The sequence below is a fragment of the Panicum hallii genome, chromosome 9, assembly GCF_002211085.1.
Source record: "Panicum hallii strain FIL2 chromosome 9, PHallii_v3.1, whole genome shotgun sequence".
Classification (NCBI taxonomy): Eukaryota; Viridiplantae; Streptophyta; class Magnoliopsida; order Poales; family Poaceae; genus Panicum; species Panicum hallii.
Genome location: NC_038050.1, coordinates 15,830,965 through 15,843,198, shown reverse-complemented (window position 1 = coordinate 15,843,198; position 12,234 = coordinate 15,830,965). Strand labels below are relative to the sequence as shown.

General features: G+C 40.1%; 1 pseudogene; it reads right to left on the bottom strand.

Annotated features, from left to right (window-relative positions):
• Positions 1-2,198: 2,198 nt before the first annotated feature.
• Positions 2,199-5,099, bottom strand: LOC112872856 (annotated as a pseudogene).
• Positions 5,100-12,234: the final 7,135 nt, after the last annotated feature.

Below are 12,234 nucleotides of genomic sequence, written 5' to 3'. Positions count from 1 at the left end.
AAGTTTGACGCGCGCTGACATTACCTGTTTTCGCAAGCGCACGAGAAAATGCATCCATTTATCTGTTCTCCTCCATTTTTTCATACTACTTGCAAGGCCGGGCCGGGCGGAAAGATGGTGGTGGACCCATCTGACGCATCGAGGAGCCGCAGCGCCAGCAAAAGGCACCTGATGGTACGCACGCACGGACCGAGCTCCAAGCACGGTCAAAGCCGGCCGGGGTCTTCGTTGCTGGAGCAGGATGGGAAGCTTCGCCGAAGCATCCCGCTTTCCCGTTTGGGCAGTAGGAGCGTCTCGGCCACGGGTGTTGGCGTGCTGGATCCAGATCCAGACTCCCCAGACGAGAGCTCTATCACTCTCAGCGCTATGCAAGCAAGCCACGGGTCCATGGATCGATCAGGACTCTGCAAGTCTGCAACCAATCACAACACTGTTCTAGTGTTGTTGACCAGGAATCGTTTAGTTTTCAACGTAACGTAACCACTGTACGCAATAGCTGCTCCCCGTTCCAAATTATATATCGTTTTAATATTTATATGCATAGAGAAAACTATACGTATATAGAGAAGTCAAAATTACCGATGATTTGGAACGGTGGGAGCAGCTACCATTGCTGGCTAGAGTAAATGCATGTACATGGTTGTGAACAAATGGTGTCCAATCTCGTGTTAGAGTACATCTGTTTGCACACATCCTGCACAGCCTTTTTGAACTTTCCATAGGGGATTTTACATATGTTATATATGATATGTAAAATATTATACTAGTATGTGTATGTGATAGTTCCTGGATTTTTGTACAAAGTGAGAAAAAATGATTGCGTATATATTAATTAGTACATGTAACACAACTAGCTACAACTAACTTGTGCTCCTTTTCTAATTCAACTACGCAGGAAATATTATTGAGACATCCGATTAGCATAGTACTAGGATGCATACCATTTTTTAGTGAACTAGGATGCATAATTGGACAGCGGCGGACCCAAGGGTTGAATGGCAAAGCTTATCAAAGAAAAAAAAAAGGCAGCTAGCTTTTCTATCTCCTCCGGCAGAACGGTTGTTACATAGATGGCTGATTTGACCTTGTAACTGGTATGGAGCGTGACTAGGCGCCCGGGGTTGCCAGGCCATTGGTCCGCCCTGACTCGTTGGTAGAAAAAAAAAATACTAATGCTATGTGACCAGTTGGATTCTTGAGTCGCATCAAGAAGTCAAAAGTCTGATGTTGGCATATGCTGATCTGTTGCGCAATAGCATGATAGTGATAGGCCGGGTTTGACAAGTTGGCTTCATAAATATAACTTTCCCTGTCGAGAATGAGAACCAAGCAATTGCCTGGATTGACCCAGTGCCAATCAAGGTCACCGGTTGGGTTATACCTACAGAGTTGAGCACAGCGGCTGCTGCCATGGGCTTGGTTTAGATGACCAGAGTAGAAAGAGGAAGGCCGATCCGAACCACCACTACAGAGAATCCCTTAATACACGACGGATCGATTTCGTCACGAATTAAAAAAATCGTCACAGGACCATGATTATGACGGTTTTGCATAACGTCATGTAATAGGCATCACGGATTGTTATCCGTGACGGTTTCGCAAAACAGTCATGAATTGCCTCGGTCCGTGACATTTCCCGATCGTCACAAAATGAGCTCGAGCCTGCGCAACCCGATCCAAAGCCCAAAATCAATGACAAAAAAAATATCACGGATGGTTGCCACATGGACGATGACGTGGCATACATGCAATCATCCAACATGGGCTTCAAATCTAGCCCATCAACTTATAAGAAATTTTTGGCCTATATTATAGTTCAGCTTGACGAATGTAGCCCAATATAAAATTTGACCCATTTGTTAATTCATCTCAAATCTGGCCCAATTATTAGCTCATGCGTAAAAGTAACCCATATCAATTTATACAAATTTCATTTCAACACATTTAAAAAGCGTCATTCTACCCAAAACAACATTGCAACATAAAATTAATATGTTACTTCAACCATACATCTAATATAGCACCACAAACATCATGTTTGGTGTCCAATGTCAGTTCAACACACAAACAACAAAATATTACAGCATGAGTCACACATGATGAAGCACCAAAACCAGAATGGAATGTTTCCACTTCAGCAAAAGAGGTTTTAACAAAAGCTATGTCAAATCTGACTTGCCACATACCATCCAATTCAACTAACTTGGTTGAATTTTACTTAACAAAAGTTGAAGCTTCTTCATGTCTGCTTCCAGATCAGCTTGCCTCTTCTTCATCTCCTCTTGCTCCCTAACCCTTAACTCTTCTCTTTCCTGCATTTGTTTTGACAACACATCAAGTTGCTCACGTTGGGTGTTGACAACAGATCGAAGGTCTGTATTTGCCCTCTTCTCCGCTTCAAGTTGTGCTGCAATATTTCTTACACTAGACCTAGGATAAGAATTTTGTATCCCCACATTTTGAAGGAACATATTCTTCCTTGTATTCTCAGCAAGAACATCTGCTACAACTTTTATCACAGACATTTGTCCTTCACATTTTGCTGGTGTAGACAACTTGTTTTCCATTTGAGTCTAGCATGCAAGAAACAAACATGGTTACTGATCAGAAAACCTTCAAATATGCATTAGAAATAAAATTCTTTGAATGACAATGACTTACTGTAGCTTGATGCACATTAGACTAGTAGCATTTCTTTTTCTTGCTATAGTGACACTCTTTAAACAAATCCAATGCATCAGGTTCTTGGTCATTGTATTTATCTCTCTAGAAAAAAATACAGCAATAAGAATGTGCAGCAGTAATTAATTTCTGTTGGAATTCATATGAGCAACAAGTACTTTGATCAAAACACTTTACTCATGTGTATACAAAGATACATCTTACAACTAGTACATTTGATCAGGAACTTGTTCACAAGTTAGCAAATAGATTAATCCAAAACAGCTACTTTTGACTGCATTAGCAGATGTACTTTTCTCATATTAATCAATAAATCATAAGGCTACAAGTAAAGACATGTAACTTACCAAATTTTTCACATGAAATTGGTAACTACGAGAGCCGATTGTTTGATGGTATATAACATGGGTTCGATTCTCTTTGTTCTTTTGAGATATCTCCTACAACAGTTATAAAGTAAATGTAAGCAATATGTATGTCCAAGATTTCAGTTTTTAGAAAGAAACATACCATCTCTTTTGGAGTTTTCCAATATTCCACAAGTTCATTCCACTCTTGATCAGTCATCGATCTGATTGGAGATATTTTTGGCACCAAATGTAGTGGAAAAGGATTAAAATACTTTTTCTTGAGCCGATGTCGTCGTTGCCGAACTTCTTCGTCATTTGGTTACAACCATTTTGAACTGAAGTGTCACTCGTGTTGATGTCAAACTTTGCCTATTCAAGTGAATGAATATATTAGATATGTACTTATGATTATGTCAAACCTTGAAGGAAACAAAAGAGTACAAAGGAATGAGAGAACTACTATCTTAGATAACCTAGACATGCCAATATAGATGACAATGAAGAAAGTAAAGCTATCATGGAGGAATGATGATATTTATACATCAATTCAAAATGGTGTAAAACTACCATCTTATATAATCATTCAAATGATGCTACATTAAGTAGTGTTGAACTTAATATGCAAGTAAATAGTGACCAATTTTCAAAGTGGTGGAAGGTGGAGAATGCACTTACACTAAGTCTTCCTGTAAATACTTTAAATAGGCCCTATTTTTTCTTATATTCCTTCCAATGCTTCAACACCGGCAAATGATTTCTAACTGAAATATTGCATTCAGTTGCAAACTTAGCAGCAACAAGTGGTGCCATGGGCCTTATCTTCCCTTCAGGAATGACAACTTGCAATTTTCCACGCAAAGCTCGGTTAATCCTATAGAGATCATGTCCCATATTGGTTCCCTTTTCCCATCGATCATTTTCACCTAGTTGTACATCTGCACAGAAGTAGAAATTATTGAGATGGATAGTGCATGGATCCAAGATAAGCAAGCAATGGTCAATTGAAAGCAAAACAAAACTGGTAATTCATAAAATCACCTTCATTGAGCATCTGGTTATTGTCATCATCAACTTCATCTCCATTTGTCATGTTGCCATCAGCTTGGACATGCCCATTATCTGAAAGATGGCAGACATAAGAATGCATTCATTATCTAAAGAAACTAACAGAATGGTTGTTGCAAATCATCACCTTCATTGCATGCATAGTTCTGCCCACCAAGAGGAGCAACAACATGACCTTCATCGGCGACGTGGGTGTTCTCATCCAAGTGCGCAGGGCCACTAGCTGGAATAAACTACACCTAGTTAGCACAACAAATACAGGACACATGCTGTATTTAGTGTTCTTTTCTAAAAAAGGGTTAAACCTATCGGTAGCTAGGCCAAGTCTAAGGTTTCTTGCATCTTTTGCAAAATCAGGATATACTCTATCAAAATCTTGCCATGCCTCATCAGCTGGGTGACTCATTTCCTTTTCCTTAGGATTTTATTTTAGCTTGTACCATTGTGCTTGTTCTTCTGATTCTTTGTTCACAAACATCCTCTATAGCCTCGGTATCAACGGAAAATGTCGTAACACTTTCTGTGGGATCTTCTTTCTTTCAGTATCAACCCATCTTGAGAGACCACAAATAGGGCAATTGTCAAGCTTAGTATATTTCTTTCTGAAGAGCATACAATTATTGTAACACACATGAATTGATTCATACCCAAGATCTAATTTCTTTAAAAGAGCCTTTGCTTCATAATATGATTTAGGGAGCGTATTGCATTCTGGGAAAGCTTCAGCCAAAAGCTTTAATATTGCAGAAAAGGCAGAATTGCAGATCTTATACAATGACTTCATATGAAGAAGCTTTACCACAAAGGACAACTTCAAAAATTTGGTACACCTGGATAAAGCTGACGCTTCGCCTCTTTCATCACTATTTTAAAAAATGACTCCTTATCACTAGATTCTGCATCATTCTTATTTTCACCATCTTCTTTATCTTTCTCTGCAGTGTGTAGGTCTTGTAGCAACCCGTTCAAATTACCATCATCATGGTTGTCATGCTCAGTCATACTCATACCTAACTCATTAGCAGAATGCTCATTACCATATACATCAATGTTCTCTCCATGATGAATCCATCGAGTATAGGTACTTTCCATGCCATTCATCAATATGTGCCTCTCCACAAGAGTTTGATGTTGATACCTCTGATTAAGGCATCTACTGCAAGGGCATAAAATTTCTTCATCCTCACCAAATTTCTCATGAATAAAGCTCATAAATTCTTTGACACCATTGATGTAATCTTGAGAGAACAGTCTAGCATGCACCCAACTTCTATCAATCTAATCAAGCATTGCAAAGAAACTTAAATCAACAAATCTACCTCAGGATAAGAAAGCTAAATGCATATATAGGCCACAGTTATTAAAGAAAAAAAAATATCTTGGCTATCCAACATTATGCAGAGCAAGCAATCTAATGATAATCTTTAGGTACATTCCTGGAGTTGCATTTAGAAGCCCACCAACTGCAATTAAAATTGTTATAAAATTCAGTAAAAAAACTAATTGTATGCAAACAATTGAAATGCTAAATCAATAACGAGCTTTTAATTAACTAATTTGTAGGACAAAACATGGGTAATCTCACCCCTGCCTACTGCTGGCTGCTGCCCTGCGCCTGTTGTTGCTGGAGAGTCCAGAGAGTCTGGAGAGAGAGGCCCCTGCCCTGCACCTGCTGCTGCTGGCTGCTGCCGTTGCCGGCCTGCTGGAGATGGAGAGGCCGCCTGCTCCTGCTGGAGACCGGCCCCTGCTGCTGCTGCCCGCCTTTTGGAGAGGCGCGAGCGGCGAGCTAGACCATGAGAGGGCAGCTGCCTGTGCGAGAGGAACAGGGTGCGGCATCGCGAGATTCAGGGAGCGGAGCATTCTGGTCGATTGGGCCTTAGGGTTAAAGAGTATAATAGAAATGTATAAGTGTAATCAGTACATCACTTGTTAAACAAACGAGCTGTGGTTTAGCGGTTAGTTGTTTACCTTCATTTTCAAGTGGTCGCGGGTTCGATTCTCGGCTATGCCGAGTCAAGAAAATTGATGTCTCAATTTTTCTAGTTTAGTTTAAATAAAATACTAAAACAAACTTGGTCCTTCTTTCAAAAGAAATTTGGTGGAGCTCGAGTGGTAGATGATTTGAATCCTTCCTGAGTCAATTTCTGTTTTTATATTCCCGGCTTATTTGAGAGTTTGTTTAGACCAACAACCAAAATAAATTTTGTAATCTTAATTTTTTTTAATTTTTTCAGTTTGTAACACGAATATGTTAAATATATAATGAATTAAACAATGTAATGGGCTTAATCTTGAATTAAACACACCATGACGAATTCATATTCGTCACCACTATATTACTTTAGGTGGGCAAATCCATGACATTTTCAAGTTAGGATTACGATGGTTTCGTGCATTTCGTCATAAATTATGGGCCCAAAAGCCTACCATTGAAAATCTGTGACGGAAAATTGATAATCGTCACTAATGGTATTGAATTTGTGACGTTTTGTCAATACGTCATCGCAAATCCATCACAGATTAAAGGATTTCTTGTAGTGCACGCTAGAGTTTCAAAACACTGCATGCCCACCTCAACGCGCAAATCCTACACTAATATACCATCACCTTTGGCTTCCAATAGTCAAACAATCGTGCTAGCTGCCGCTGTGAGGCTTCTCCAATGGGTTACATAGATAGCATCGCGGATTGCGCAGAGGACACTAAGCATGGTGAGCAGGTTTATGCTCACAGGATCCTAGATTACATGATAAGTGTTTCAACTTCCCGTGCAAGTCTGTATCAGCTTGTCAAGTTTTGAGGTGCATGATATGTATGGCTGGAAAGCCTATCAAGTCTACTTTCCAACTCAACAAACGGAGTATCATTTGGACTTCCCAATTAGGAGCAATGGTCAATTTACTGAAAACTGCGCAGAAGCCCAAAAGACGCGCGAGAACCCAAGGAGACTTCGTGAATGCTTCCACCAATTGACATTTCATCTTCCAACGTGGTGATTTTATTTCATACTCAACTAGAAGGGTTGTTCCTAGTATAAATACCCCTTATGTGCTATCCCAAAATAATTTTTGATGAATTGATAAACTCATATGATTTTGCAGCCAAGCTGCGAGTCCCTTGCACTCTTTTTGCTCTTCATGAGCTTGTGAAGAAATCCCTTTGGATCCCCTAATTCATGCTATAGGCTTTCGAGCCTTTTGTTATGGATTAGTTCCGGATTATGTTTCTACGGTTGTTTGAAGATTAAGTCGAAGTCCTCGAGGATTCGATGCTTATCTTCCTATTGTTTGATCGCATCTAATCTTAATCAGGTATAAAACTAGTTAACCTGCTGTTCATATAAGTCATCATTTTATTTGTCAATCGTCATTCTACTGTCGTCAAGATCGGACCATCATGAGGTTCCTATATATCATTTTGGTTTGGCGTGTGTTCCCCACTAGGACCTATGGAATCTTCCCCCGTTTAAACGACTTGCTGCCTGCCTGCCCTCGCCCCTGACGAACCATCTTGGAAATTCCTGCACTCCGGCTCTATATATATGCGGTCACTTGCCAGTTAAGCAAGCTGTGACCTGCTTCGCTTCACCACGTGCCCAAGCTACTGCCTGTCTTCAGCGCCCGGCGATCAAGCACTCCATTGTCCATTCCGCCGCTTGCCGTGTGGCCAGCCATGGGCGCGAGGGGGCGTTGATCGAGCTCGGGAACTCGTCTTCTTCGATCGGCAAGTTCTTCCTCCCCCTCTCCATCCTCAGGCGGTGAGCTCGGCCGATCACGCGTACGTGCCACCGACATCGATGCTTCAGCTGTCGTTTTCATGTGTAGTACAAAACACTAACATTTGGATGCCATGCACCAATGAATGGACGCCTGTGGTTTTGAAGCATGCGTGCCCATGATTGATTCATGATTTTCCTTTTTTTTTTGGCAGAAGAGGCACTTATGGTATACCTGGTATGGAATATATTTGATATGGAAACCTAGAAAATAATCTTTCTGTTGATATGTGAACCAAGAACTACTAATTGAAATACTCAATGAAATCGTATTAACTAATTTCCTTTTTCTACCAAATATTTGCAGAAAGAAATTATAGTTTCGTCATGCATTTGTCATGTAACTCACCATGCATCCACTGGTGGAACATGACACAACCCCTACTTTTTCTCTGGGCTTGGTCTGGCACCACTTTAACCTAGTCAAGCTTTGCCGGTGATCCCACATTGTACATGCCCTTTTATTACTATCTTCTTATTCTTTTTCTTAATTAATTTATCCCAGCAAACTTACTGCATTTCATTATTTGCATGCTTAGCTTATTACTTGACATTGTGCGTAAGCGTTGATCGATTTATTTTTTTCATGGCACGGATGGAAGATCATAGGATGGGGATACAACTTTTAATGACAGGTCCCCCAAATGAGGCAAATCTATATGAAATTTTAGTGGGATGTAAATTGTCAAACTTTTTTGTTGTTGTTGTCCTGTTGTGTACTTGTTCAATTTAACTGGCAGGAAAGTAATGAAGATGTTTCCAGTACAGGTACATTTGACCATAATACTCATCAGGTAGGACTTCCTTGCTTTCAGATGTGATCCTATCCGTGGGATATTTCAGAAATCACTTGAAACTTTTCTCCTTTTGCATTGTTTTAGAGGAAGATATAAGTTGCTAGAAGTAATAAATGCCATAGCCTCTAAGAAGCAATAATAATGGACATGACAAGCTAGCTTGACACTTTTGTAGTTTTTTCCCCCTTTACTATAGATGAGGTATGAACAAGATGCACGCAATGGGGATGGTGCGGAGGCAGTACAGAAAATACATACTGACCATGAAATGGGGGATTATCTCGAGCCAAGCATGCTAGGTACAAGTGCTATAAATGACTCTGTTGTCCTTTTTTCATCCGCATTGATAGGTATGTTAAATTGATCACCTATTTATGAATGAAACATATCGACGTATAGCAATAAAAACTACACTACTATGCAAGCATTTGTAAAGATGAAAACATAGAAGACAGTGATCAAGTTTCTGAAATTCGATGGTATGGATTTGAGATGTCCAAAAAAAAAGAACTGTTGTTATTCAGAGTATAAAGAAGAGTTGGTGGTAGTATGTTCTACCAAATTTAGCATTGCATATGGATCTTGTCTATGTACACTTGCATCTGCTCGGATGGATCATTCTCCGTGGAATGCACAACAGGTCTATTCTTGTTGCATCTGATTTAGTTCATTTATAGAGTTCATTATACCTTGTGATGATCATTTATGTAATACTTACTGCTAAGAATGAATGCCCCGCTAGTGAGTTATATACTTATATTGCAAAGATGTACATTGGATATGCTTTCAGGTTGTTTCTCATCCCCTTGGAGATGCGGCCGAAGAGGAACTCGCATGAGAAGCAGATCATCATGGAGGGTAAGCATCTAATAAGTACGCATGAAGTGTGTATATTTGATTCAATACAACACTAATATAGCAAAACTTGACAAATTAGACTCAGGTGTGGCATATAGGAATCTATTTGGTTCATGACATTTCAGCACTCCAAATGAACCCATGAAAGTTTTTTATTTAGGTTAAGTGTGTCTCTGTTACCATCGTCAATGTCATTCTTTCATATGAATTATATGCGTAGTCTTCACTACAAAGTAATACATAATGGATGAATTGTTGGTTGGTTTATTTTTTTCAGGCTCAAGTCGACAAATTATTTGGTTCACAATATCCTTGTACAGGTGCTGGTGGGAGATATAGAAGTAAGAAAAATAATGACCACTGGACAGAAGACAAAATGATTTAACTTGTGGTTGGTGTTTCGAAAAGACGGATTGGGAAATGGAGCAGGGTGCAGGATGATTATTTCTCAACATCAGTTCATACAGCTATTCATCTCAAGGTACAGTAACTTGATTATTGGCGGCAACATGTTCCATCACAGAGTGTATATGCTAAGGTAATGTTGCTTCATGCTCTCAGGATAAATGGAGGAATTTGGTAGCAGCTTGCAAGGCTAATACCTCCAGAAAAGCTCGCAAGGAGAAAAATACCTCCACAAAGAAGGTGCTATAGTCAATACCAATCTCTTTACAATTTTTTATCTCAAGGATATCTGGCTAGCTATCTAGCAGTACAGTTGATTTAACTGTCTTACAATTCTTCCACCAACTCCAGGTAAGCGTACAGAAGACTACGGAGTTGGTTGTGAAAAGATTCGGACACCGGATCTTAGCCATGGAAGCCAAGCATGTAGTTCAGAAAAAGAAATGAACCACTGTATTAGTGAATCATGCTGTTTTGTAGGGATGCTCCATGCTGTAATTCAACTGGGATTTCTACCTTAAAACCGACTTGAAACCGACTAGTATCTTAGCCCCTAGAGTATATAAAGGAGGGCAGAGGTACATAGATCGACATACAGAAGGATCTCAAGCCCAAACTAGGCAAAACAACACTCAAGCGCAGGGCGCAATATACTAACATCCTAAACAGAAGCCCAAACTAGGCAAAACAACACTCAAGCGCAGGGCGCAATATACTAATATCCTAAACAGAACGTAGGATATTACGCTACTACGGTGGCCCTAACCTATCTAAATCCGTATCTTGTATTCTCGCTTTTACCATCAAGCTCTAAATCCAGTGATCCCCCATCGACCAATCTACTACCTCAAGGTATACCTCAGCAGGTTGACGGTTCGAAATACCTACGGAACCTAAAGGTGGAATTAGTTAAAGGTGGAGAATTTGCCTCCCCGTTCTTTCCTTATAGAAAGAAAAAAGTAAAGCGCTAATTTTCTTGTTTTGGACCGACGGAACCTAATGCATGGAATTAGTTACATCTGACCTCCCTCCCTTCCTGTGCTAGCTTTTTATGGGCCAATGGAATTAGTTAAAGGTGGAGAATTTGCCTCCCCGTTCTTTCCTTATAGAAAGAAAAAAGTAAAGCGCTAATTTCCTTATTTTGGACCGACGGAACCTAATGCATGGAATTGGTGACATCTAACCTCCCTCCCTTCCCGTGCTAGCTTTTTATGGGCCAATGGAATTAGTTAAAGGTGGGGAATGTGCCTCCCCGTTGTTTCCTTATAGAAAGAAAAAAAGAAAGTGCTAATTTCCTTGTTTTGGTTTTGGTACGGTGATCGTCATTATTTTTTTCTTGAGAGTGCAGATGAGAAATTAGTAAAGAGTTGCTTATCTTATTACTTGTATATTCCTTCCCTTTTATATAATTTATTGTATGCATATTATTTTCTTTTCTAGTAATAATTTAATATTTTGTTCATATTTGACATGGACTCTTTAAATTAATTTAAGCAATTAGATCTTCATAAAATCCAACGGTTTATATATTTTTTTGATTAATGTGGTAATTTCTAGACCCTCTCAGCGAACATGGTGGGTTCTTTTAACACTTCCGTATTAATATAATATAATAGATAAATAGATGCTCTCCAAAATTCGCAGGAAAAAGGTGTATGGCAGCCGTACATCGATCTTAGGGGGTGTTTGTTTCCCACCTAAATTATATAATCTAGCTTATAATCTATAATATGAAATAAACATACATCCTAGCTAGTCTCCGACGACGAAGCCGCTGATCAATTGGGCGACGGCTCCCATGGTTGGCCGGGATCTGGGGCTGTCATGCACAGACTGCAGAGCGATCCTCCCGAGCTGCAGGGGAGAACAAGGTTCATCATATACTGCCAGTTAGGATCTGGCGCTAACAGGTTGTGAGGGAAGAGAGTGGAGACCTCGAGAGTTCCAGCAGCTGGATACTGCGTGCCAAGCTTCGGGTCGATCCATTGCTCAACTCCTCCTTTTCTCAGCAATGGAGTTGCCTGTCAAGTACATGTACCAACAGTCCAACACATAGCATCTATAGTGCATGCCTTCGATCAGTTCTTTTGGCAATAATAAGCTGGAACTAGCATACAACTATTGAGTGCCAACAACAACCAAGAACACAAGAGAAGAGCAGGGTTTTGCTTACCCAAAGCACCAGTACAGGCGGATCCATGGTTACATCCCACGACGTCCTCCCCGTCAGGAGCTCGAGCAGTACTACTCCGAAGCTGTAGACGTCGGTCTTGAGAGGAATCCTTTGGCCAGCCATCAGATA